At 46.0% G+C, this 26168-nt stretch overlaps 1 pseudogene; it reads right to left on the minus strand.

The window, feature by feature from the left end:
• Positions 1-1256: 1256 nt before the first annotated feature.
• Positions 1257-26168, minus strand: part of LOC122935314 — a 28430-nt pseudogene continuing 3518 nt past the window's right edge.

Genomic DNA, 26168 nt, shown 5'->3' on the forward strand with positions numbered 1-26168 from the left:
TGCTATCTGTACTGTTTCAGTGCTTTTTCTTGGACCCACAGACTTCAATGGGTGTGTTTAGTCTGCATCACAAACCAAAATGGTGCATGTCTATGGTTTTTCCATTGACCCACGGTCTGTGAAAGATTATTAATGTGTCCATAAACAGATTAAAATCAATGGTTATGTGTGCTGTCTGTGGAGAACACAGACAGCATATGTCCGTAATTCACTGATGTGTCAATAAGGCCTTAAAGAGGACTTGGCGCCTCTCCTGACATATGTATAGGCCGATTCATTGGCCTGTATTTGTGGGAGGGGCTTGGCCACCTACTTCAACGGCCGGCGCCCTCCCACAAGCGTACGTAGTGCAGAGTCCTTTGGAAGCGCGCTCGTACCTGGCTGTTCCTTCGTGGATCGGGTAAGTGCAGGCGTGCGTGCAGTGGTCGGCCCTTTGGTGCGTAGGGGCCGCCATACGCTGCGCCTGATTTCATCCCTCCTGCCCGCTTCACTAGCGGCACCTTGTCATCCTCTGGAAGGGGGGGGGGATGGAGCCAACACGGCACCCCCCTCCTCCACTGCCCAGGCTCGCGCCCGGCACCGCTCTCCGGCAAGGGGGCGGAGCCAGTGGTCACATGACGGCCAAACCCCCCGCCCGCCTCCCCACCCCTCTTCTCGGCCGGCACACAGCCTGCGCCTGCCTCGCTCCCTCGCCGGGTCGGCAGCGCAACCAGCTGTGGGCCGGCAACCCTCACTCCCCAAAATTGCCAGGGGGCACATTTTCTCCCCACGCGGTGGAGGTGCCCAGCCGGCGGGGGGCGGCCCCTCGTCGAGTAGGGGGGCACCCCCGCACTGGGCACCCCATCAGGGAGTGGTGGCCCCCCACGTGGCACGTCCTACACAAGGGGGGAGGCATGCCTGATTAGGCCTCCCCCTATGCCAGGGGGCAGCTCCGTTTCCCCACGCGGTGGAGGTGCACAGCCGGCGGGAGGCGGCCCCCCGTGGAGTAGGGGGGGCACCCCCGCACTGGGCGCCCCATCAGGGACCGGTGAGGCCCCCCACGCGGCACGCTTTAGTCTCAGCAAGATGGGGCCCTCGTCGCCGGGGGCCCCCCTGGGCCGACCTCATGCCAGAGGGCTGCGCTGCTCCCCACGTGGCAGAAGTGCTCAGCCGGCGGACGGCGCCACCCAGGGACAGAGAGGGCCCCGCACTGAGCACCCTGTCAGGGACATGCGTCAGCTCTCCACGTGGCACTCGTCTCATGTTTGCGGGGATTGTCAGCCGTTGCCAATATCCATCCCCACGTGGTTCATGGTACCAGGGAACTCCGCGTTCCCCACGCGGTTACCATGGAGCACGGCGGTGCATGCAACGGCTCGCTCCTCGCCCACATTAAAGTCTGGCACGGGCCGCCGTGCCGCCTAGATAGGTAGGGGTTTCCATCATCAACGTCAGGCACTGGTCAAAAAAAAAAAAAAAAACACCCACTCCCACCAGTCACCATACCTCCCCTCACGAACACGTCCTAGTGTTGAGCCTCACGCATTGACTGGTTCTTTTGCATTTGTTCCGTTGTTATTTTCCAGGTTCTATACAGTGGTTAGTCTGAGAGAAGTTGGTGGGATCTCAATTGATTTTTCCTTGGCTACCAAGGTAGTGAGGTACACGTCGGGGGATGGGAAGTGGCTGCCTTCAGGCTGGGGTCTCATGGTTTTTTGTTAACGCACAGGTCATTTTCATTTCATTATACTTCCGTGGAAGTCAGTGCATAGGGATTCTCAGTTGGTAAGTACGTCAGGTCTCCTTGCATTGACTCCCGGGTGGCGGTTCCTGGCCATTCCTTCACGGCTCTTCTGGTTCAGTGTGCATACCTCACGGGAATTGTTCACTTTTCTGTACGTGGTTAGACAGCTGCACGGGTGCCAGCGACCATCAGGCTAGTCGGTCATGTTACGTTACTCTTTCCACAGCTTCGGACATTGTCGACGCGTCGGTGGACGAGGTCTTAGCACAGACGTCCGAGAGGGGCAGTACACCGTCCCTACGTGCTTGGACAATTCCTAGGCTGATGGCGGAGTTGACAAAGCGGGGCGTTCCCTAGGAAAGCAGAGCTATATCGGCTGTGGAGAGACTCCCTGGCACCCAGCGCCAATGATCCCCCCGCAACTACGATGCAAACATCGCTGACTCAGATACACGTCATGCTAAACAGTCTGACGTCGGCCGTCACATCCATGCAGGCGAGGTTGGAGTCCATCGAGGCTCGCAGCACAGTCGCACCAGTTCCCTCCCTCGAGGTTCCGGTCGCCTCCACCTCTGCCATAGCAGACATTCGTTCTGCCCAGTCCGTCCCTAACGTGACTCCCTCCCACTATGTCCCGCTCAACATCAGGAAGGACATCCTAGAGGGTAGGGATGTCAATCTTGCGTCTCTACTCATAGCCTCCAGGGACCTCTCTGACAACAAGGTTATAGCTTGTGGAGAAGTGTCAGTGGTACTAAGGAGCCGCGACCACCGGCTCAACCGCAAATTGTCCATCCCGGAATTCGTCATGGCATTTAGTCTTTTTAGGGATGTCATTTGCACTGCCAGGCCGGACAGGAGGGAGGAACTAGACCTTTATCTCTTCAGGGTCACAGAGTTGGGTCACAGGTATGGAGGAACCGCGTTCTACGACTACCACTGTTCATTTGCAGCTAAGGCGGCAGCGGCTCTCTCCCAGTTTCAACACGTCACTGACTGGTCCAACCTGGACACTGAGCTTTTCTGCAGACACTTTGCAGGTCTGAAGGCTCCCTCCTGTTCCGCCTGTCAATCTATCTTCCACTCGGTTGAGTGGTGCGATAAGTCCTACCCCTCCAGCTCGGCAGCTGGTCCTCTTGAGGTCTTCAGGCCCCCCAGCTCAGTAGACAAGCTGGGCCGGCCCATCATTCAGCTAGGAAGGGCACAGATATGCAACAACTTTAATTACGCCTCTTGTAATTTTGGGCAGTGCCGGTTGTTGCATATCTGTACCAATTGTTTTAGGGCCCACCCCCGAGTAGCATGCTCATTAAAATCTGTAAAAAGCTACATGAGTGTGGTCAATATCAGCCGTCTACAAGAATTCTTGCAAGGCCACCACAACCCTGGGTTTGTTCAGTTCCTGGTGACAGGATTTCACGAGGGCTTCCACACGGGACTGATCACGACTCCAGAGTCCACACACGAGTGCAAAAACCTTCAGCCGATAGAAATCCCGCCTCGGTAGACGCACTAATAGAAGCCGAGTTGAGCAAGGGGTTCCTAATCGGTCCCTTTGGTGTGCCCCCTTTTCAACGCTGGAGAGTCAGTCCCGTGGGGGTAGTCACAGGCAAGTTCAGTGGGAAGGAGAGACTCATTATCGACTTGTCGGCCCCACACGGCTCCCAGGTCCCCAGCCTCAACTCCCTCATTCCTTCGGAGGAAGTGGGCATGAGATATGCTTCGATAGACCAGGCTATCGCCATAATCATGAAAACGGGCCCAGGGTCCTGGTTATCCAAAGCCGACATATCGGATGCCTTCAAGCTGCTTCCCATCATGCCAGCCCTCTGGCAGTGGCACGGCATCAAGTGGAAAGGCCTGTACTATTTCTCCACTAAGCTCACCTTCGGTTCCAAGAGTAGCCCCTGGCTCTTCGATCAGTTGGCTCAGGCACTCCACTGGATCTTGGAACACGTAGTCCTCTGTGAGTTTGTCATCCACTACCTGGATGACTTCCTGCTGATTGAGAGGCCAGGGGCACTCCCCCTAGGGCTGGGCAAGTTACTCAGGTGCTTTTCCCAGTTAGATGTCCCGGTGTCCCCCAAGAAAGTAGAAGGCCCGGCCACAGTCATCACCTTTCTAGGCATCGAGTTAGACTCCCAGCGCATGCTAGCTAGATTGCCGGCGGACAAGTTAACAAGGATCAGAGGAGTCATTCACAGGTTCACAGTCACGACCGTGGTCACTAATGCGGACCTTCAGTCTCTACTGGGCATGTTGAACTTCGCCATGCGCATCATCCCACAGGGCAGAGCATTCATATCCCGCCTACTCGCGCTCTTGAGTTCCGCCCCAGAACAGGACAGCCCAGTGTGCTTGGACAGTCAAGCCCTAGCGGACCTCCACATGTGGGATCATTTCCTGAGCCAGTGGAACGGGGTCTCCTTATTTGTACCCGAGCTGTCGTGTCAGTCGCCTACAGTCTTTTCAGATGCAGCTGCGGGCTCAGGGTTTGCCGCCATTTTCGGCACCCACTGGGTGGCAGACGCATGGCCTGCCGAGGTGGGACAAATCCCGGGCTTCCTCCAGACCTCGGCGCTGTTCGAGCTGTGCCCCATTGTGGTGGCCGCCCACATTTGGGGCAAGTTTTGGGCACGTCAGTCTGTTCTGTTCGTGACTGACAACACAGCCGTAGTGGACATTCTCAATAGTGGGCTGTCGAAATCTAGCCAAGTCATGTGTTTTCTCAGACGGTTAGTGCAGCTCTCCCTACAACACCACTTTCATGTTTTTAGTGCGCATGTGCCAGGTGCGCAAAACGGGGCTGCTGACGCCTTGTCGAGGGCTAACTTCTCCCGTTTCTTCCAGATCATGCCAGAGGCAGATGCGACAGGCGCCACCATCCCTCCTCTCGAGTCCTTAAGGCTAGTGTAACCGACCACCTTGAGACGGCCCACGCTCTAATACGCCATTCCCTCTCGCCTAACACGACCAGGGCGTACAACACCGGGTGGAAGACGTTCTGCAGGTTTCGAGGAGAGTGTCCTCAGGAGGACTCCAGTTTTCCAGAGTACATCCTGGCGTTCATCGGGTATTGCCACTCTGTACGCAAGCTCTCCCACGCTACAGTGAGGTCATACCTGGCGGGAGTGCAACACTTCCTCTCTCTTAGCCACCCCGAGCTAGCATCAGTGTTCACCTTACACCCTGTCAAAGCCGCCCTCAAGGGTTTGAGCAAGTGCGGGCCTCAAAGCCAAGTACGCAGGCAGCCGGTCACCGGCCCTCTTTTCCGCAAACTGTCCGATGCCTTGGACGGTAATCCTTTCGGGGTTTTGGCCAGCCTGGTACTTAAATCCGCCATCTACTTAGCCTTCTACGGCTTCCTGAGACCTGGGGAGTTTACCTGTTCACCAGGCAGCAACAGTTTCCTCACGGTCAGCCAACTGGTCCAAGACTCCGACGGGTTCACATTGCTGCTCAAGACGTCTAAGACCTCCCAGTTGGGACCCCCTGTCCAGATATCCTACTTTCCCACAGCACATCAATGGTGTCCCGTCACGGTGCTTCGTCGGTTACGGTCCGCCTTGTCCGGGGCCGGACCGAACAGTCCTCTGTTACCCTTCGGGGTGGTTCCGCTCACCACCCAGCAGTTCATATCCCATGTTAGGTCACTAGTGGCCAGCACGGGCGGCGACCCTGCCACCATTTCGGGCCATTCGTTCCGCATAGGCGCGGCATCCGCGGCCTCCAAGAACCGAGTACCTGCGCATGTCATTCAGAAACTGGGGCGTTGGCACTCGTCTTGTTTCAGCCGTTACATACCACACCCCGAAACCGAGATGTCGGCAGCCTTTCAAACTTTAGCTTTGTAACGACTTTGCAATAAATTACTTCTGCCTACCCGTATGTCTTTTGCCCTCTTTCAGGCATCCCTCCACGACACGGTCACGGCACAACTCTGACCGCTTAGGGGTAGGGTAGCCCAGGTAGGACAGACACGTACTTGGTTGCCACGACCACAAGTGTAAAGGCCGATTCATTGGCCTGTATTTGTGGGAGGGGCTTGGCCACCTACTTCAACGGCCGGCGCCCTCCCACAAGCGTACGTAGTGCAGAGTCCTCCCTCCCACCCACCCCTTTCTCCTGTTACTCTCAAAGGGGGTGCCCTCTTTCAGGCGTCCCTCCACGACATGGTCACGGCACAACTCTGACCGCTTAGGGGTAGGGTAGCCCAGGTAGGACAGACACGTACTTGGTTGCCACGACCACAAGTCTTATTTAGTAACTACTTGCCTTCTCCACATAATAACAATTCTGAAGCATTCTTGTGCCATTCCTCTATTATTCCTGCTAGAAGTTTATGAATGATTTGGCAGCAGTCTGCAGTAAAAGTCCATCTGAGTAGGGATGGCACAGTCTAAGGGCTCTTTCACATGAGCGAGTTTTTCATCCGGATGCGATGCGAGTAATGAACACATAGCACCTGGACCCAATCCTGACCCATTCACTTCAATTGGTCTGTGTACATGCATTTTTCACACATCATCTTTGCGTTCAGGAAAAATTATAGCATGTTTTATATTGTAAATTTTTCACACAGTTCTGGCCCCATAGAAGTGAATAGGGCTTACATGAAAAATGGAAAGCATCCGGATGCGTTTTTCACTGGTGGATGCTAGGAGATGTAGATTGTTAGTCTTCATTTTTACTTTACACTCGTGAAAAACGCATCAAAACTGAAATACTGAACACAAAGGCCCCTTACACACAGGCGAGTTTTCCGCGCGGGTGCAATGCGTGAGTTGAACGCATTGCACCCGCACTGAATCCGGACCCATTCATTTCTATGGGGCTGTGCACATGAGCTGTGATTTTCATGCATCACTTGTGCGTTGCGTGAAAATTGCAGCAAGCTCTATTTTGTGCGTTTTTTACGGAATGCAGGCCCCATAGAAATGAATGGGATGGGGACCCGATCATTATTATTTTCCCTTATAACATGGTTATAAGGGAAAATAATAGCATACTTAATACAGAATGCATAGTACAATAGGGCTGGAGGGATTAAAAAAAAAAAAAAAAAAAAAAAAAATTTAACTCACCTTAATCCACTGCGATCATCACATGGTCTGTCACATGATCTATTACCATGGTGATGGATCATGTGATGAGCACAGTGACGTCATCAAAGGTCCTATTCCTCACAGATAAAGGCAGAAGAGATTTCGGTGGATTAAGAAGTGGATTAAGGTGAGTTAAATTATTTTAAAACATTTTTTAACCCCTCCAGCCCTATTGTACTATGCATTCTGTATTAAGAATGCTATTATTTTCCCTTATAACCATGTTATAAGGGGAAATAATACAATCTACACAACCTTGAACCCAAACCTGAACTTCTGTGAAGAAGTTCGGGTCTGGGTACCACATTCAGTTTTTTATCACGCGCGTGCAAGATGCATTGCAGCCACGCGATAAAAATTGAACAACGGAACGCAATTGCGTACCTACTTGTGCGGGTTTGCCGCAACGCATCCAGACCTTATCCGGATACGCTTATGTGAAAGAGGCCAAACACAGACAAAACTGATTGAACAGACAGGTCTTCACATGTCCGTAATGGCATCAGTGACCGGAACGTCAGAGGATTGTACGGGAAAGATCCGTTTTTTTTGGCCTCCTTGTGTCATCCATATTCCACGGACAATGCTCAGCTGAAAATAAATTTCAAGGTTACCTAGAAATGATCTGTGAAAAATGGATGCCATCCGTTTTGTCTCTGTTTTTTCACAAGCCCCTAGACTATAATGGCCCGAGGGATCCATGAACAAGGACAAAAACAGGGCATGCTTCCGTGAAGTATCCACAGCCCCACAGACCATAGGAATTCACAGATGTGTGAATAGACACATTAAAATCAATGGGTACATGTGCTGTTCATGGAGAACAAGGACAGCACATGTAATTCACGGACATGTGAATAAGGCCTTAAACTGGCAGCACTGATCGAATAGTGTCTGACTGCAAAGACACAGCCCCAACTGCAACTTTATTGCACTGTTCGCAACTTCTATCAGGAATAATAGAGGAAAGTTACAACGCACAGAATAAATACTCCAGGATTGTTATTTCTTGTGGAATACAATTATTAACAAACTTAATTAGTGGTGACAGTGACTTTTTTTTTATTGCATTGGCTGTAATACTCCGATCTGCAGGAGGTCAGAGGATTACATCCAGAATCCAGACTAGTAAATACAGGTATAATATGCTTGTGTGAATGAGAACATATATAGTGTCGTGTTTCTGGAGAGTCAGTGGAAATATACTGAATATTACACACTGAAGAGAATCTGTGGCTCATGAGATGACTCTTCACACCCCTCTGCTGCACATTTGCATTAGCGGAGTTCAATATGTTAGAAATCATTTGATACATACATTGCACATTGACATGGCCAAAATATTGAAATGTTGCTGCTTTTAAAAATACAAGTTATTTTTTTTCACAAGCCTTATCGAGTTCAACTAATATATATCAGTGTATATAACCAGTCCTTCAGTACTGACCCGTCCTCAGGATAGGTCATCAATATCAGATCAGCTGGGGTCCAACACTTGTATAGAAGCGATCTGTACCATTGAAATGAATGGGACGGCTTGGGTGTAATTACACCTGCTCACTGCTGCAGATGCAACGGTGAGCAGGTAAACAATGAAGAGGAGGCAGCTCTGGCACAGTGCGCGCCTTCTCTTTATACAGCTGATCGGCGGGGGTGCCAGGTGTCGGACCCCAGCTGATCTGATATTGATGACCTATCCTGTGGATAGGTCATCAATAAATATAACTTGGACAACCCCTTTAAATATTACTTTATTATAAATATATTCCCATGTACCTTAGGGAGCAAACATCAGGGGAAATAAAATGGCTGCTGTCCTATTAGTACACACAAAACCTGTCCTTATCACACAGGAGGACAACTTACTTCACAACACTGAGGTAAAGAGCTGCCTCATCCTCCTCTCTGCTCTGCTTGTCAGGGATTATAATCCTAAATACAGCTGATAAGATCTTCATCTGAATCTCTATAGGAATACAGCTCATGAAGAGACATGAAGTACAGAGAGGACGGACAGGACAGACTGTGGTAATGTGGGGCTGTGGTAATGGAGACTGCATACAAGTGCTGCTGCTCATTATCCACACCCTCCTCTCTGTACTTCATGTCTCCTGAGCTCCATTCCTACAGAGATTCAGCTGAAGATCATATTAAACTGTATTCAGAATCATAATCCCAGACAAGTAGGAGAGGAGGCTGAGGCAGATCTTTACCTCAATGTTGCGAAGTAACTTGTCCTCCTGTGTGGTTAGGACAGGTTCTGTGTGCACTAATAGGACAGCGGCCAATTCTTTTCTCCTAATGATTGCTCCCCAGACAAAACAAGCCATTATAACTAATGAAAGGTATTTGGAAATATATTTATAATAAAGTAATATTTAAGTATTTTTATTTTCTTAATTCCCAGAGAATCCCTTTAATTTTTTAACTATTATAATAAAAAATTGAATTTATCTATGTCTACCCAGAACACTAATATGAACACATCAGCAGCATTCAATATACTGTAAAATTTAAATTACAATACTCTGCACAAGCTTCTTCGGCACTGGATCAAAGCTCCTTATTTTACAGACTGTTTCCTGGACTTTTGGCAGTCATGCTGTACAGCGTGCAAGAATAGGTTAGCATTTTATAAGAAACAGAAATAAATCCGTAAATAAAAACCTGAATTTACTTATTTAGAAGCAATACATTTCAGCAGTGGCCCAAGGAAAAGACTGACCAACTGGATGTGTGAGGATGAGGTCCACATTGCAATTCCATAAAGTAACAGCAGAGGGTAGAAGTAGCCAGCAGAATGTCATTTGCCTTGTAAAACTGATGGACTTTAGGCCATTCCTTTGCTGTGGTTTATCGCATATATACATATGACTTGGAAAGTGCCAGGTCACCCACACCAACTAGGAAATATTGCTGCTGCTTTTGTCAAGATTCCTCTGCACCTTATAAAAGGAGCAATATCACGTAGAAACTGACATAAATTACAGTATTTGTTTACGAGAAGAAAGAATGATGATGGACAATTTTGAAGTAACGCAGGCATCAGCAACCTCTTCAGCTGTTCTGAAACTACAACTCCCAGAATCCTCCTGTCACTTCTATGGCAGTTACAAGAACAGCTGAGTAAGTGTGCATGCTGGAGGTTGTAGTTTCACAGCAGATGAAGTGCCGAAGGTTGCTGAGCCTGAAGTAACATTAGCTAATGTTTCCCTAAGTAAGGCCATGTTCACACCTGCGCCACTTACTTCAGTTGTTCTGCTCTGTTAGAGGTGCAGAACTACAAAAATAACGGCACATAACTGAGACCAACGGAGCCAAACAGACCCCGTTGAATATCACGGGCAGGGGCGGACATACCGCATGTGCAGTCGGTTCGTTGCACAGGGGCCCAGAGCAGGAGGGGGCCCCTTCTTACCGGCGGCAGGGGGAGATGAGTGCTTCCATTGTGGCTCAACTGGGGGCACTAAGAGAGTTTTTTGGGCACACAGTAGGAGGCATTGGCACACATTATGAGGGTACTATTGAGACATTGGCTCTACAGGGGGCACTAAGAGGAGGTATTTTTTATACTGCCACACAACAGGGCACTTTTATGTACTGGTGCACATTATAAGGGGGCATTTTTCTACTGTTACACAAAGAGTTATAAAGAGAATTATTACTACTGGGAGCATTATAGTAACATAGTACATAAGGCCGAAAAAAGACATTTGTCCATCCAGTTCGGCCTGTCATCCTGCAAGTTGATCCAGAGGAAGGCAAAAAAAACCCTGTGAGGTAGAAGCCAATTTTCCTCACTTTAGGGGAATAAAAATTCCTTCCCGACTCCAATCAGGCAATCAGAATAACTCCCTGGATCAACGATATCTCTCTAGTAGCTATAGCCCGTAATATTATTACGCTCCAGAAATACATCCAGGCCCCTCTTGAATTCCTTTATTGCACTCACCATCACCACCTCCTCAGGCAGAGAGTTTCATAGTCTCACTGCTCTTACCGTAAAGAATCCTCTTCTATGTTTGTGTACAAACCTTTCCTCCAGACGCAGAGGATGTCCCCTCGTCACAGTCACAGTCCTGGGGATGAATAGATGATGGGATAGATCTCTGTACTGACCCCTGATATATTTATACATATTAATTAGATCTCCTCTCAGTCGTCTTTTTTCTAAAGTGAATAACCCTAATTTTGATAATATTTCAGGGTACTGTAGTTGCCCCATTCCAGTTATTACTTTAGTTGCCCTCCTCTGGACCCTTTCCAGCTCTGCTATGTCTGCTTTGTTCACTGGAGCCCAGAACTGTACACAGTACTCCATGTGTGGTCTGACTAATGATTTGTAAAGTGGTAGGACTATGTTCTCATCACAGGCATCTATGCCCCTTCTGATGCAACCCATTATCTTATTGGCCTTGGCAGCAGCTGCCTGACACTGTTTTTTGCAGCTTAGTTTGCTGTTTATTAAAATTCCTAGATCCTTTTCCATGTCAGTGTTACCGAGTGTTTTACCATTTAATAAGTACGGGTGACTTGCATTATTCCTTCCCATGTGCATAACTTTACATTTGTCAGTGTTAAACCTCATCTGCCACTTATCTGCCCAAGATTGCAATCTATCCAGATCGCTCTGTATTATGGTGGGCTTTATTACAGTTGAGGAACTTGAATACTAGTATGAGCACTATTGGAGCATTATTACTTCTGGGAAACAGTGGGGACATTATTACTGTAGGGGCACTATTACTACTACGTGTTGTCTGGTAGATAATTATTTCTATTAGTGGGATTTTGGGGAGCAGTATTACTGTGGGGGCCACCCTGGCACGGTATCAGCTTAGCACAATTATTTTTGTGGAACATTATTTTTACACTATTAGTGTCAGGAACACTGGTTCCCGGGCGCAGTTATTTTTTAGGACACTATGTGCCAATAATTATTGAAGGGGAACTATCTGTGTGTAACTAGCAGGCACAATATTAGAGGAGTGTTGATTAGGTGGGAGGATGATGGAAAACTAGGAAACTAAGATGTCTGTCTGTCAAACCCTGCAGAGAGAAGAGATGGCTGGAAGAAATCATCATGGCGGTCTGGTCTGAAAGGAGAAGATGAGGACAGAGAACATCTACATCAAAGAAGACGTCACTGGATGTAACAGGTATGTGGACCTGTATTAGGCTACCTTCACATCTGAGTTAGTGATTCTGGCAGGCTCTTCCAGCAGAGAACAGCCTGCCGGAATGCTCCAGCACTGCTGAATGCAGACAGAATGTCCTCCGGCCCCATTAACTATAATTGGGTCTGGCAGAGATCCGGCCACAATCTGGCAAAAATGCAGAGAATCAGCGGGACTCAAACCGCTGCATGCCTGAGTTTGTGTCTGGCCAATTCCTTGCATTCTTTGCTGGATCAGGTGGCCGGAGCGTAGTGCTGCAGGTGTGAAAGTAGCCTTAACCTGTATGTTTTGTATTGCTATAAGTAATGTTAGGATGGAATTGGTTATGTTGAGAACTTGGCTTGGAGAGGAGGGGGCCCGGGCACATTCTTTGCACAGGGGTCCTCTGCTGTCTGTGTCCGCCCCTGATCACGGGGTCTGTTCGGTTTGCATTCAGGTCTCTGCTAATTTAGTGGAAAGAAGAGTCATGCATGCAGGACTTTTTCTCCACTTTTTTTGGCAGAACCTGTGACGGAGCCTCCAGCACAGATATGAACATAACCTAGGTCCTTGCCTACGGAACTGACCTGTTTGAGAATACCTAGGGACTGACAATAAGGACAAAAAACCTATGTAAAAGTTGGTTATTACTTCATAGTGTAAAGTCATCCTCTTTGTGTCTGTACTACTGGCATGCAGTTAGATTTTTTTGTTGCTATGTGAACACCTCCTTCCAGATATTTCCACAAGGATGCATTTCTCTCGACCAGTATGAAAATGGCATAGTTAGATTACGGCCCGATGCAGTTTGGATAGCCAAATTCAGAAGTAAAATTAAAAAAGAGGAGATGTCATATGTTCTTTATAGTTTCTCTCCTTTTATGATCTACTCTTGATTGTAAAGATACTTAGTTTAAAAAAAAAAAAAAAAATGAATTTTGCATCAAATTCTGGAACATCTTATCTTATAAAAGTTCTGTTCTGGTCCTGTTATTTCACTGTGAAATTTATGAATAAATTGACCATTGGGTGTTACTATTTGGAGTGTGACACTGACGCTGTCCAGTCAGTGCTGCCAGTGTTAGAATGTTTAAAGGGAACCTGTCACCAGTTTTATGGTGTCCTAACTAAGGGCAACATAAATAAGTGACTGATTCGCTTAGCAAAATGCTGGGTGACTTTCTTTAATTGACCCAGTCAATCTGCCAACATCTTGTACTGAAAAGCTCCAGCTGATAATGATGAGTCCTGAATATTCATGAGCTCCTGACTCTCCCCGCCCACCTGCTGCTGAATGACAGTTATTTTCCATATGAATCAGCAGCAGGTGGGCAGGGGATTGGCTATAGTTGTTAATTAAATATACGCTGGACTCACTGACATCACGCTGGACTCGAGTCAGCTCATTAGCATGCGGCATGTGGCATCTTTGTGTGTATATTATGAGGTAACCATCTGTCACACCAGTAAGTGAATACATCTAAGGTACTTTTTAGCAGTTAATGATTGTATATAATTAGTTAGATTATATTCAAATATCCACATGACAGGTTCCCTTTAAGGCCACACCAGTTTGAGACAGGGAACTGTAACACCCAGCTGTCAATTTATTTCTAAATATTCAGGAGGAGTAACAGAGGAACTGCATAAATTATGGTACTTTCACACTTGTGTCAAAGTTTTCCGGTATTGAGTTCCGTCCTAATGCATTCTGAATGGAAAGCAATCCGTTCGGGGCGCATCAGGATGTCTTCAGTTCAGTCCTTTTATGGTATTTGGACAGAGAAAAAAACGCAGCATGCTGAATTTTTCTCTGCAGCCAAAAATCCGGAGCACTTGCTGGAATGCCAGATCCAAGATTTATTTCAATTGGAATGTATTAGTGCCGGATACGGCATTAAAATTGCCGCATTGACGGATCCGGATGCCGCATTGAGAAAAATAAAATGTGGGACTAAAACCTGCATGTAAAAATTGCATGAATTTCATGGAGTGTCTTTCTGAAGCAAAAAACAAAACTAAAATAAAAACAAAAACAAAAAAACAAGTGTGGCAGAACCTTTGAAGTTTGTTTTGCAGATCGTTTTAAAGGGAACCTGTCACCAGGATGTTTTGTAAAGAGCTGAGGACATGGACTGCTAGATTGCCGCTAGCACATCCGTAATACCCAATCCCCATAGCTCTGTGTGCTTTTAGGGTCCATTCACACATCCGTAATTTGGGTCCGCATTCGTTCCGCAATTTGCGGACCCATTCACTTTCAATAGGGCTGGAACGGATGCGAATCCGCATTTCCAGGATCCGCATCTGTTTTTTCAGGATCTGTTATTTCAGGATCCACAATTCCGTTTCTGAAAAAAATAGAACATGTCCTATTCTTGTCTGCAATTGCGGTCCAGAAAAGGCATTTTCTATTATAGTGTCGCACATTGCAGGTGTCCGTGTTTTGCGGATCCGCAATTTGCGGATCCACAAAACACTTACGGACGCGTGAATGGACCCTAATTGTGTAAAAAAAAACGATTTGATAAATATGCAAATTAACCTGAGATGAGTCCTGTCCCTGACTCATCTCACATACAGGACTCATCTCAGGTTAATTTGCATATGTATCAAATCGTTTTTTTACACAATAAAAGCACACAGAGCTATGGGGACTGGGTATTGCGGATGTGCTAGCGGCGATCTAGCAACCCATGTCCTCAGCTCTATACCCAAAATCCAGGTGACAGGTTCCCTTTAATTTTTTTTTGTAAATGGGATTTACTTTTAGTTTGGTCCATAGTACAACCACTGAAAATTCAATCTGTGCATAACTTCTACATACCACACTATAGATGGAGCTCTTTCCTGATTACAAAATAGCACCTTCTTCATTCTGCATACATTGTTAAATGTCCATTTGACACTCTATAGTACAACAGGTCCCAGCTAGTAAACAGTACCTTATGGTCTCAAAATATTCAGAATACCTACATACCAAAAAGCTGTAATGAATGGCCCCCCTGAAGAAGCAGTCAGTTTTGGCCTTGTAATTTTTTCCGCTTTACTTTACATTTCAACAATCATACCTTTTTTTTAATATCAGGGAATGTTTTGTAGGATGACTTCAATTATTTAATAGCACCATTTGTTAGTGATTAATTTTTATACCTTTTTGTTGGTAGTAATGCAAAAAAAGTTATTCTGACATTTTGTTTTGCAATTTATTTTATGCCATTTACTGCACAGAATAAATAAATTCTACACAATGTTTATTGGTACAAAATATGTATTTTTTTTTAAATATTTTTATTTACTTCAACTTTTTTTGTCCCCCTAGACTTTTATCATGATTTTCACTTTCAAGAAATGCATTGGAACAGGTATACAACGTATGGGGCTGTGCTTCATAAGCCATGCAATGTACGGCTGCGGCACTGCTGCAAACAGTTTCTCAAACAGCTGATCGCCGGGGGTCCAAGTGTCGGACCCCCACCGATCAGATACTGATGACCTATCCCGAGAATAGGTCATCAGTATAAAAAAGCCAGAAAACACTTTTGAAACTGTTATACAGGTTATACTTCTGTTTTTTTGTGGACCCATTGAAATGAATGGTTCCGTATACGGTCCGCAAAAAAAAACAAAAAAACGGAACGGACACGGAAACAAAATACGTTTGCATGCATGAGGCCTTAGTCTGCTGCTATGTAAAGCACTGCAGACTAGGTGCTCATGAGCTGGGATTCATTGAGTAATATGACTAATTTTCACACATATGGAATAAATATGGTACCTGCACAGAATATTCTGTACAGAAACTTACAGACACTGGTATGTTACTAGGACTTCAGCGGTGCATCTGTCTAGAGCTAGAGGTGGACCAGAAGTTATGGTCCACCAGCAGGAGAGCTGAAAAAGAAAACAAGAAAAAAAACAAGATACAGAGTTCTATATATATAGTTATGGTGCTCTCACTATAGGACTATATACACTGACAAGCAAAAGGGTAACAATCTTTTGAACTTTTGACTTTCGGGCTCCATGTCTCACCATCCACTATAGCTTCGAACGTGAGACTACCATCATTTTATAGACAATCTCATACATAAATTGTACTTGCAACTACTTAGCATATGATTAGTTAAGCAGATTATTGTTGTGTAACTGCATTGTTACTGTTTTGCTCCTAAAATTCTGAATTAAAATTGTTATTATTTTGTTAGTATTTAGTAAATCCACCTTTGGCTTTTAACACTGCCTGAATCCTTCTGGGCATGCTCTTGATCAGATTCAAGCATGTCTCGACTGAAACCTTTCCCAGGTATCTTTTACACGTTCCCAATTTTGGTGCATACTGGTCGACTCACTTGGGTACGAATACATCAGCATGGTCTGCGTGCTAGATGACCTGCAAGGGTATCTGACCACACCACCAAGCACAGGTGTCTTCGTCTTGCATGGGCCAGGGAGCATCTATACTGGACAAGGGACCAGTGGAACTTAGTGCTGTTCACTGATAAATGTCGATTCACACTGAGCAAAAATTATGGCAGATGTTGGAGACATCAAGTACAACGCTATTGTCACGGCTGAGGATGGGGAAAACCCTCAGCCGTGCGATGCCAGAAGATGTTAGTCGTCACTTGGCCAGGAGCACAGGATCAGGGAGCAGGTCACCTCCTATAACGTCCCCAATCTGACCCTGACTCCTAGCTGTATGAACCGACCCTGATGGTGGGAGGGCTCATACACCGTAACCTTTAAGTCCCTACTGGCCCTCAGGGTGGCCCTTACTAGGAGCAGGGTAAGACGACCTGTTCCTCCTCGATACAGAGGAACGGGAGTCTCACTGGCCAAGCTGCAAGGAAGGGGAGACATATACAGACATATAGATATGGCAGGTGAACAACACTGGTTCCAAACTAACCTGCCACAGCCTTGCTGACTGGAACCCATGCACCAGGTATTGCTGTCCACACAAACACTAAGGGGACAGAACACACAAAACACACAGGAAACCAGGACATCTATAGCTGTAATAAACATGAAAAGAAAGGCAACATCAACTTAACATCACATAACAACATGTATGACCACAACGGTGGCCCTTACTGGCAGATGGTATACAAACCAGGAGGATGACTCCAGCAACATGCCTGGAGTACCCCTCAAACCACTGCTCTCAACTGAGGCTAAATAGCCCATGTAGCCACAGACACACCCAGTGTTCACACAAAGAGGGAGTTAACCCTTCCTACACCAGGCAAGGGATGGAAGCCACTTAAAGGGGAAAGTGCACACATAATTAAAACCCTGTGTACACCAGGCATACAAAAGACACCTAACAAAGACAGGTTGCCAGGTGCAACCGCATGCACATTGCAGCAAGCTGCCTAGCACGAGCTCAGGCTGCTATACTGCAGCACACAAAATAACAACTTGTTGCCCGCGGCAACCACAAGTGAGGCAACATACTAGCGGCCATCACCTGTGGTTGAACAACCAAACCAAACCACAGGCAACAGCCTGCGGTTCAGGAGTCATGACCATGGTCGTGACAGCTATGCATCAGCCACTGTTGTCACCAGACAAGCCTTTGGTGGTGGTGGTGTTACAGTGTGGGCAGGTATGTTTAGTCATAGATACAGAACTGCCCTACACTTTGTGAATGATACAGTGACAAGCCCATCCTATGACAAGCCCATACTACTTGAATAACATCATTAATCCAGTCATTGTGCCTCTGCATGAACAACACAGGCCTAATTTCATCTTTATGGACAACAATGCACCAGCTCATCAAGGTCGAATCATTAGGAAACGGCTGCTGGAGTACCTCAAATGAAGTGTCCTGCACTTTCTCCAGACCAGAGTACCATTGAAAACCTATGGGATCAGTTGAGTCACCATGTAGAGGCTCGTAACTCTGTACCCCAGAACCTCAATTACCTGAGGGCCGCCCTTCAAGAAGAGTGAAATGCAATGCCTCAGCAGACAATAAGTTGACTTCTGAACAACATGAGAAGTCGTTGTCAAGCTGTAATTGATGCTCAGGGCCACATGACAAGTTTTTGAGACATTGACATTTTTGTGGGTATATACACTTGTTGACTTTTGTTTCAATGAATTAAGATAAGGAAATCACCATTTGGTTATGGTGTTTAAGTGTACTACAGTTCATTGCTGGTAGATTTAAATGTGAAATGTAGGTGACAGATTCCCTTTAAAAACCATTAGGAATTTATATAGAAAGTATGTTGTACAACTTCCCATTATACAAAGATTTAAAGAAGCAGAGTGTACAAGGTTAATACTAAATGCACAATAGAATGCAGATCTCCAATATTGCAGTTTATTGTACGCGCGATCAAGCCATAGTAAAATGCTAAGAAAAGTTTATTCAAATATGTAAGCTGATAAAAAAACTAATATTAAAGAAAACCAAAACTTTTCCTAATTCAAAAGAAAAAAAAATTGTAAAATTAAACATAATTAGTATTGTCATGTAAATGTCAGAAATAGGGATGAGCAAATCGACTTCCAATGAAACATCCTCGATTCGCATAAAACTTTGTTCTAATATTGTACAGAGCAGGAGCTCTGTACAGTATTAGAATGTAGTGGCGTCGCTAGAGGGGGGCGAGGGGGGGCAATTGCCCCCCCTATGTTGTTCCTTGCCCCCCCAGGTGCCCCCCCGCTGATTCCCCCGAGTGAATACTAATGAGCGCTTCCATTAAGGAAGCGCTCATTAGTACAGAAGGACCAGGAAGTGGTGAACGCTCTGTACTCACCACTTCCTGGTCCTCGGCTGTCGGCTGTGCAGGGCTGCGCACAGCGTGAGGTCGCTCTGTGACCTCACGCTGTGCGCGCCAGTTTAGAGCACGCACAGTCGACTGAGGAGGGAGAAAATGGCAGGCGGAGTCCGTCCAGGAGCAGGAGAGGTAAGTGTTTTTTTTTTTTAATTTTATAAAAAATGTGGCTGCTGGGGGCATTATGGGGGCTAATAGGAGGCATATGGGGCTAATTGGAAGCATATTTGGGGGCTAATTGGAGGCATATTTGGGGGCTAATTGGAGATGTATGGGGGCATTTGGAGGCATATTTGGGGGCTAATTGGAGGCATATTTGGGGGCTAATAGGAGGCATATGGGGCTAATAGGAGGCATATGGGGCTAATAGGAGGCATATGGGGCTAATTGGAGGCATATGGGGGCTAATAGGCATATGGGGCTAATAGGCATATGGGGCTAATAGGCATATGGGGCTAATAGGAGGCATATGGGGGCTAATTGGAGGCATATGGGGGCTAATTGGAGGCATATGGGGTCTATGGGGCTAATTGGAGGCATATGGGGGCTAATTGGAGGCATATGGGGGCTAATTGGAGGCATATGGGGGCTAATTGGAGGCATATGGGGGCTAATTGGAGGCATATGGGGTCTATGGGGCTAATTGGAGGCATATGGGGTTAATTTGAGGCATATGGGGGCTAATTGGGGGCTAATAGGAGGCATATGGGGGCTAATTGGAGGCATATGGGGGCTAATTGGAGGCATATGGGGTCTATGGGGCTAATAGGAGGCATATGGGGCTAATAGGAGGCATATGGGGGCTAATTGGAGGCATATGGGGGCTAATTGGAGGCATATAGGGGCTAATTGGAGGCATATAGGGGCTAATTGGGGGCTAATAGGCGGCATATGGGGGCTAATTGGAGGCATATGGGGGCTAATTGGAGGCATATGGGGGCTAATTGGAGGCATATGGGGTCTATGGGGCTAATTGGAGGCATATGGGGTTAATTGGAGGCATATGGGGGCTAATTGGGGGCTAATAGGAGGCATATGGGGGCTAATAGGAGGCATATGGGGGCTAATAGGAGGCATATGGGGGCTAATTGAAGGCATATGGGGGCTAATTGGAGGCATATGGAGCTAATTGGAGGCATATGGGGGCTAATAAGAGGCATAATGGGGGCTAATTAGAGGCATAATGTGGGCTAATGAGGCATAATGGGGGCCAATGGGGCTAATAAGAAGAATAATGGGGGCTAATGAGGCATAAGGGCTTATATGGGGGCTGATATGGGAGTGATGAGAGGCATAATGAGGGCTAATGAGAGGCATAATGTGTCATCCACAGATCCCCCATAACAGTGTGTCTTCCACAGATCCACCATAACAGTGCGCCTGTGCACTGACGAGAGACAGAAAGAAGGGGAAAGAATCCGTGGAAGCAAGCAGAGGAGGCACAGCAGACGACTGAATAGCTTCTTTTGTAAGTAAATTGTTTTATTATAACTGTATCCCTGCAGACCGCAACTCTCTCGTATTTTGTAATCTTATTTTGTTTTTGCCCCCCCATTTTTGACTGTGGTATCTTTGTGCCCCCCCTATATATTGTTCCTAGAGTCGCCACTGTTAGAATGTATTGGCGTCGATGAGCCAAAGTTATTGCTTCATAAATTAATTTGTACTGTAAAACATTTCCTGAACTCGGCTACGGTTCCAAGGTACCACTTTTAACCCCACATTAAAACGAGCCTCACATAGCTCTGTCTGCAAAAAGGTTATGGGTCTCAAAATATAAAATGATAAAAAGTGGATATGCCACAGTTGTGTGTGATGGGAATAACCCTTTATATTAAATCCTTTGCAGTCAGAATCTGGATTCTTGTACCCTTATCTTGCGAGAGCAGTATATGCTGACGATGACTTTGGCTGTCACTGGGACGTATTTTCCTAATTTCATCAAAGTCTCACATCAGGTGCATGTGTCATTTACAAACTGGTGTAGACGGAGGCAGCAGATACCCCTTCTCTATAGCATAGGGGTGATTTACAGCCGCGTTCCTTCCAGCAGGGCTGGCATCGCATCTATATAAATATATACTGCACCTGTTTATGTTAATCTTGTCATCATACTCTGCACACATCTATCTTGGTTTAATCCAGACACAGTTGAAGGACATCATCAGGACTGATGATGTGATAACTTTCAGAGGACGCATCTTACAAATAGGTATTAGCACGGGCAGATTGAGTATTAAAGGGGTTATCTGACACTAACAAATGCTCCCCCATATGCCGGATCCCTCACACTGATTCTACTTACCTGGCTCCCCACGCTGCTATATACACTGTGGGGTCTCGCTCTGGTAGACAGGATTAGCGGACGCAGTATAGAGGCGACAACAAGTTCTTTGGATCAAACAGTTAAGTATTTTAGTCACACTTTATGCAAGTGACAAAGCAAACAGTCATATTCAAACAAAAAGTCACCTTGCTGTGTTGGTGGTGATCCACACCATGCGGCAATTCTGCCTCAAAGAGTCCATGCTGATAGCAGCACCAACCTGTTTTCATGCCAAACAGGTAGCAAGCCTTTATCCAGACACAAATCTCCCAGATCCCAACACAGAGACATGGCTTCTGAGCCCAGCTGCCTATTTAAGGACAGACAGGTGCTGCCAAAACCCAGACCGGCATTTAAAATCCGGTCTGGTATTTGACCTCACTTGGCTATAAATCAGCCCGGCAGCACATGCTGGGAGGAAAATACCTGTTTTCTCAGACCAAACATCTCACTGTATCACAACACACAAACACACACACACTGACAAGCAAACAATGTTTTGAACTTTTGACTTTCAGGCTCCATATCTCACCATCCACTACACCTTCAAACGTGAGACTACCATCATTTTATTAATAATCATTTTGGCTATCTCATACATAAAATAGACTTGCAGCTATTGAACATATATTTAGTTATGCAGATTCTTGTCATGTAACTGCATTCTTACTGTTTTGCTCCTGGTAGTGGAACAATCTTTTTCTCCTTGTATACTACAAATTACAACCTGTGTGTTATCAGGTTGATTCCCAAGTGAAAGGTCACTGGTTCGAATCCAGGAGCAGCCCTAAAGATTTCCCAAGAAAAGAGAAACAGCATCATCCAGCTCATCGAAGGCAAACTGCATCATGTAAGTGCATGACAGTTGGAAGAATATAAAGTCCCTCCATCCATTCCAAAGCCAAAAGGTGGACGTCCAGGCAAGCAAAATATCAGAGTCAACAAGTCAGCTTATTAAAAGGTCCATCAGTTCTGGTGCAACAAACACAGCAGTGCAGGTAGTTTGTATGCTTTGTAATAGTGAGATCACAGACATCCATGCAGGCACCCTGTGACGCACATTGCACAAGTGTGGAATGGTGGCCCGAAAAAAGGTGAAACAGCCTCGACTCAATATCGTCATAAGAAGCGTTGGCTCGAGATTGCAAAAAAGTACGAACAGTGGACAGTAGAAGATTGGAAAGGACGATTTGAAGCAATGATACGGAAGTCAATAGACTGTGCTCTGATGGGTGCAAATGGTCTAGAAGAAACAAAGGAAAAGGGGGCTAACAGATTGAGAAATTGAAGGAACTGTCATATTCAGTGGTGGACGCCTGATGATATGGGGTTGTTTCATAGCTAAAGACGTTGGATACTTGACCAGAATCGATGAGCTATATGTGAGTATCCTACAGTTACTTCATACACTCAAGTACTATGGGTATGAAAAGGACGACATAGTGTTTCAGCAGGACACGACCCAAAGTATATGTCGAGATAGGTGAAGAAATGGCTCAATGACAGTGATGGCCGCTAGTATGTTGCCTCACTTGTGGTTGCCGCGGGCAACAAGTTGTTATTTTGTGTGCTGCAGTATAGCAGCCTGAGCTCGTGCTAGGCAGCTTGCTGCAATGTGCATGCGGTTGCACCTGGCAACCTGTCTTTGTTAGGTGTCTTTTGTATGCCTGGTGTACACAGGGTTTTAATTATGTGTGCACTTTCCCCTTTAAGTGGCTTCCATCCCTTGCCTGGTGTAGGAAGGGTTAACTCCCTCTTTGTGTGAACACTGGGTGTGTCTGTGGCTACATGGGCTATTTAGCCTCAGTTGAGAGCAGTGGTTTGAGGGGTACTCCAGGCATGTTGCTGGAGTCATCCTCCTGGTTTGTATACCATCTGCCAGTAAGGGCCACCGTTGTGGTCATACATGTTGTTATGTGATGTTAAGTTGATGTTGCCTTTCTTTTCATGTTTATTACAGCTATAGATGTCCTGGTTTCCTGTGTGTTTTGTGTGTTCTGTCCCCTTAGTGTTTGTGTGGACAGCAATACCTGGTGCATGGGTTCCAGTCAGCAAGGCTGTGGCAGGTTAGTTTGGAACCAGTGTTGTTCACCTGCCATATCTATATGTCTGTATATGTCTCCCCTTCCTTGCAGCTTGGCCAGTGAGACTCCCGTTCCTCTGTATCGAGGAGGAACAGGTCGTCTTACCCTGCTCCTAGTAAGGGCCACCCTGAGGGCCAGTAGGGACTTAAAGGTTACGGTGTATGAGCCCTCCCACCATCAGGGTCGGTTCATACAGCTAGGAGTCAGGGTCAGATTGGGGACGTTATAGGAGGTGACCTGCTCCCTGATCCTGTGCTCCTGGCCAAGTGACGACTAACATCTTCTGGCATCGCACGGCTGAGGGTTTTCCCCATCCTCAGCCGTGACAATAGCGTTGTACTTGATGTCTCCAACATCTGCCATAATTTTTGCTCAGTGTGAATCGACATTTATCAGTGAACAGCACTAAGTTCCACTGGTCCCTTGTCCAGTATAGATGCTCCCTGGCCCATGCAAGACGAAGACACCTGTGCTTGGTGGTGTGGTCAGATACCCTTGCAGGTCATCTAGCACGCAGACCATGCTGATGTAAATGGTTTTGAATGGCTTGACTTAACACTTTGGTGCCTCTCACCTCTCTTAAATGTGCCTGGAGTTGTGTGGCATTCATCCTCTGGTTCAGCAGGGCATTGTTTACAATGAAACGGTCATCAGTGTGGGATATGGCCAAGGGATGTCCATTTCTATCCCTTTCTGTGACTCTTATAGTCTCTCTGTATCTTTGTTGAAACCTCCTGATGATAGCAAGCCCTCACACATCTCTGTCTACAAAAAAGTTATAGTATCTAAAAAATGATTAAAAAAAAATATATATTCCACAGTTGTGTGTGATGGGAATATCCCTTTACATTAAATCCTTTGCAGTCAGAATCTGGATTCCTCTACCTTCAGCTTGCGAGAGCAGTATATGCTGACGATGACTGTCACTAGGACATATTTTCCTAATTTCATCAGTGTACATCTCACATCAGGTGCATGTGTCATTTACAAACTGGTGTAGACGGAGGCAGCAGATGCCCTTTCTCTATGGCATACGGGTGTTTTAGAGCCACGTTCCTTCCAGCACGACTGGCATTGCATCTGCACACTTAGTAATAAGGGAGAAAAACAAAATATATTTTGTAATTTCTTCCTAAAATCAGGCAGGGGATCACACCCCAGTTTCTGATAAGTATGGGCATTATCAAGCATTTGCAGGTTCAAGCTCTTATACAGCCCAGCATCCAGTACAACAGTCATGTCCCCTTTGATTGCCTGACTAAATCCTCCATGTTACTGAGTGTTTTTACTGCATATATTTGTTGTTTAGTTAGATTATGTTTATTGGATTTAATATTCTAAGATAAAGTAACTAAATCACACTCGGCAAGGTTCTGGAAATGATCCAGTGCCACTGATCGCATAGCACAGGATAAAAATAAATAAAAATGAGGGGTTTCTAAGGGTACTTTCACACTAGCGTTTTTCTTTTCTGGCACTGAGTTCCGTCAAAAGGGCTCAATGCCGGAAAAGAACTGATCAGGTATATCCCCATGCATTCTGAATGGAGAATAACCGTGAATGCTGTGGACATGGTCTCCAAAGAGTAACAGTTTATGCCAGAGGAGGTTATTTACACTGCAAATTGCTTAATAAAGAAAAACAAAAAAGACCATAGGTGTCCAAATGGAAAATAGTGTCCACCCAATGTAGCCCCAAAGGACACTTGTAGTTGTGACTCGGTACTAGCTCCCGAGTGAAACAAGCGAAAAAACAAGAGAACGGAGCTCATAGTACCAATGATAAAAATATATTTTATTATAACATGATTAAGAATATATATGTAAAGAAAGGAATAAATAGTATGCCATGAAAAAAAGTGAATGGGAGCAGAAAAAGAGTGCCACCCTGGGATAGCACACGTATCAATTGTAAAAAGTATAATGATAAATGGAATAGAGAGTATATGGTACAATGACCAGCCAATGACCCAAAAAAATTACCTGAATACGGGGTGAGTCAACAGTCAAAAATAAACCTATACAGCAAGAAAACTACTGCAGCGGGGTTTGTATTGCAAGTGCAACATGAATGAAATAGGAAACAAACCACAGTAGAGACCAGGTATAAATATCCTGAGTCAAATGCCGGATAGGAAAAGAAAGAACAGAGACTCACCAAAAAAGACAGTGTGCTATATCACCCAGGATGACGCTAACCCAACGCGCGTTTCGGCGTGCCTTCGTCTGGGGGGGCGTTCAGACAGCATACATTATATAACATGCTTCATCCCAATGATTAAATAAATCTCCACTGATGCTGCCACCACTCTGAATTATGTACTCTTTAACTATAATTAGTAACATCACAATACGCTGTTCACTTGGAACGCCTTGAGTACCTCGATGTGCTTTTTGCGTACTACTCCATCAAGAGGTGGAGCTGGCAGTAACTTTTTCAGCGTTTTTTAGTAGACTAGTTCTTCTGTAGGGTTGGACCAGATGGGATAGCCATTGCTCCCCTTTACTGGTTTACAGCTTGTCCTTCCTTGAACCAGTTGTCTATCACAATTTGGCCCTTGTAAAAGCTGCTCCTAATTTGTTCCCATTTTCCTGTTTCCAACACTTAACTTTAAGAACTCAGTTGCTGCCTAGTACATCCCACTACCATTGTCATGAGATAATGTTATTTGTATTGTAAGTCATCGCTCTCTCTGGGAGTCGCAATCACAGACGTCTCGTCAGACAACAGATTTAGTCCAAATGATGCTTTATTTTCGCACAAGCTCAAACATAAACAGAATTAAATAAACTCTTGCCCGTCTGGGCTCTAACTAATACAAGTACTTTTCCTTGACTCACCTCTAAGCACAGCTTATACACAGGGTCTCGAGCTCCAACCCTTAGCAGATCTGCTCATCGAACACAAGTCCAGATAGGGAAGAGATACGGCTTCACACAGCCTCGTGGCCCCTCAGCCCTCCTGGCTGAGACCACCCAGA

Source organism: Bufo gargarizans, chromosome 4 (assembly GCF_014858855.1).
Source record: "Bufo gargarizans isolate SCDJY-AF-19 chromosome 4, ASM1485885v1, whole genome shotgun sequence".
Lineage (NCBI taxonomy): Eukaryota > Metazoa > Chordata > Amphibia > Anura > Bufonidae > Bufo > Bufo gargarizans.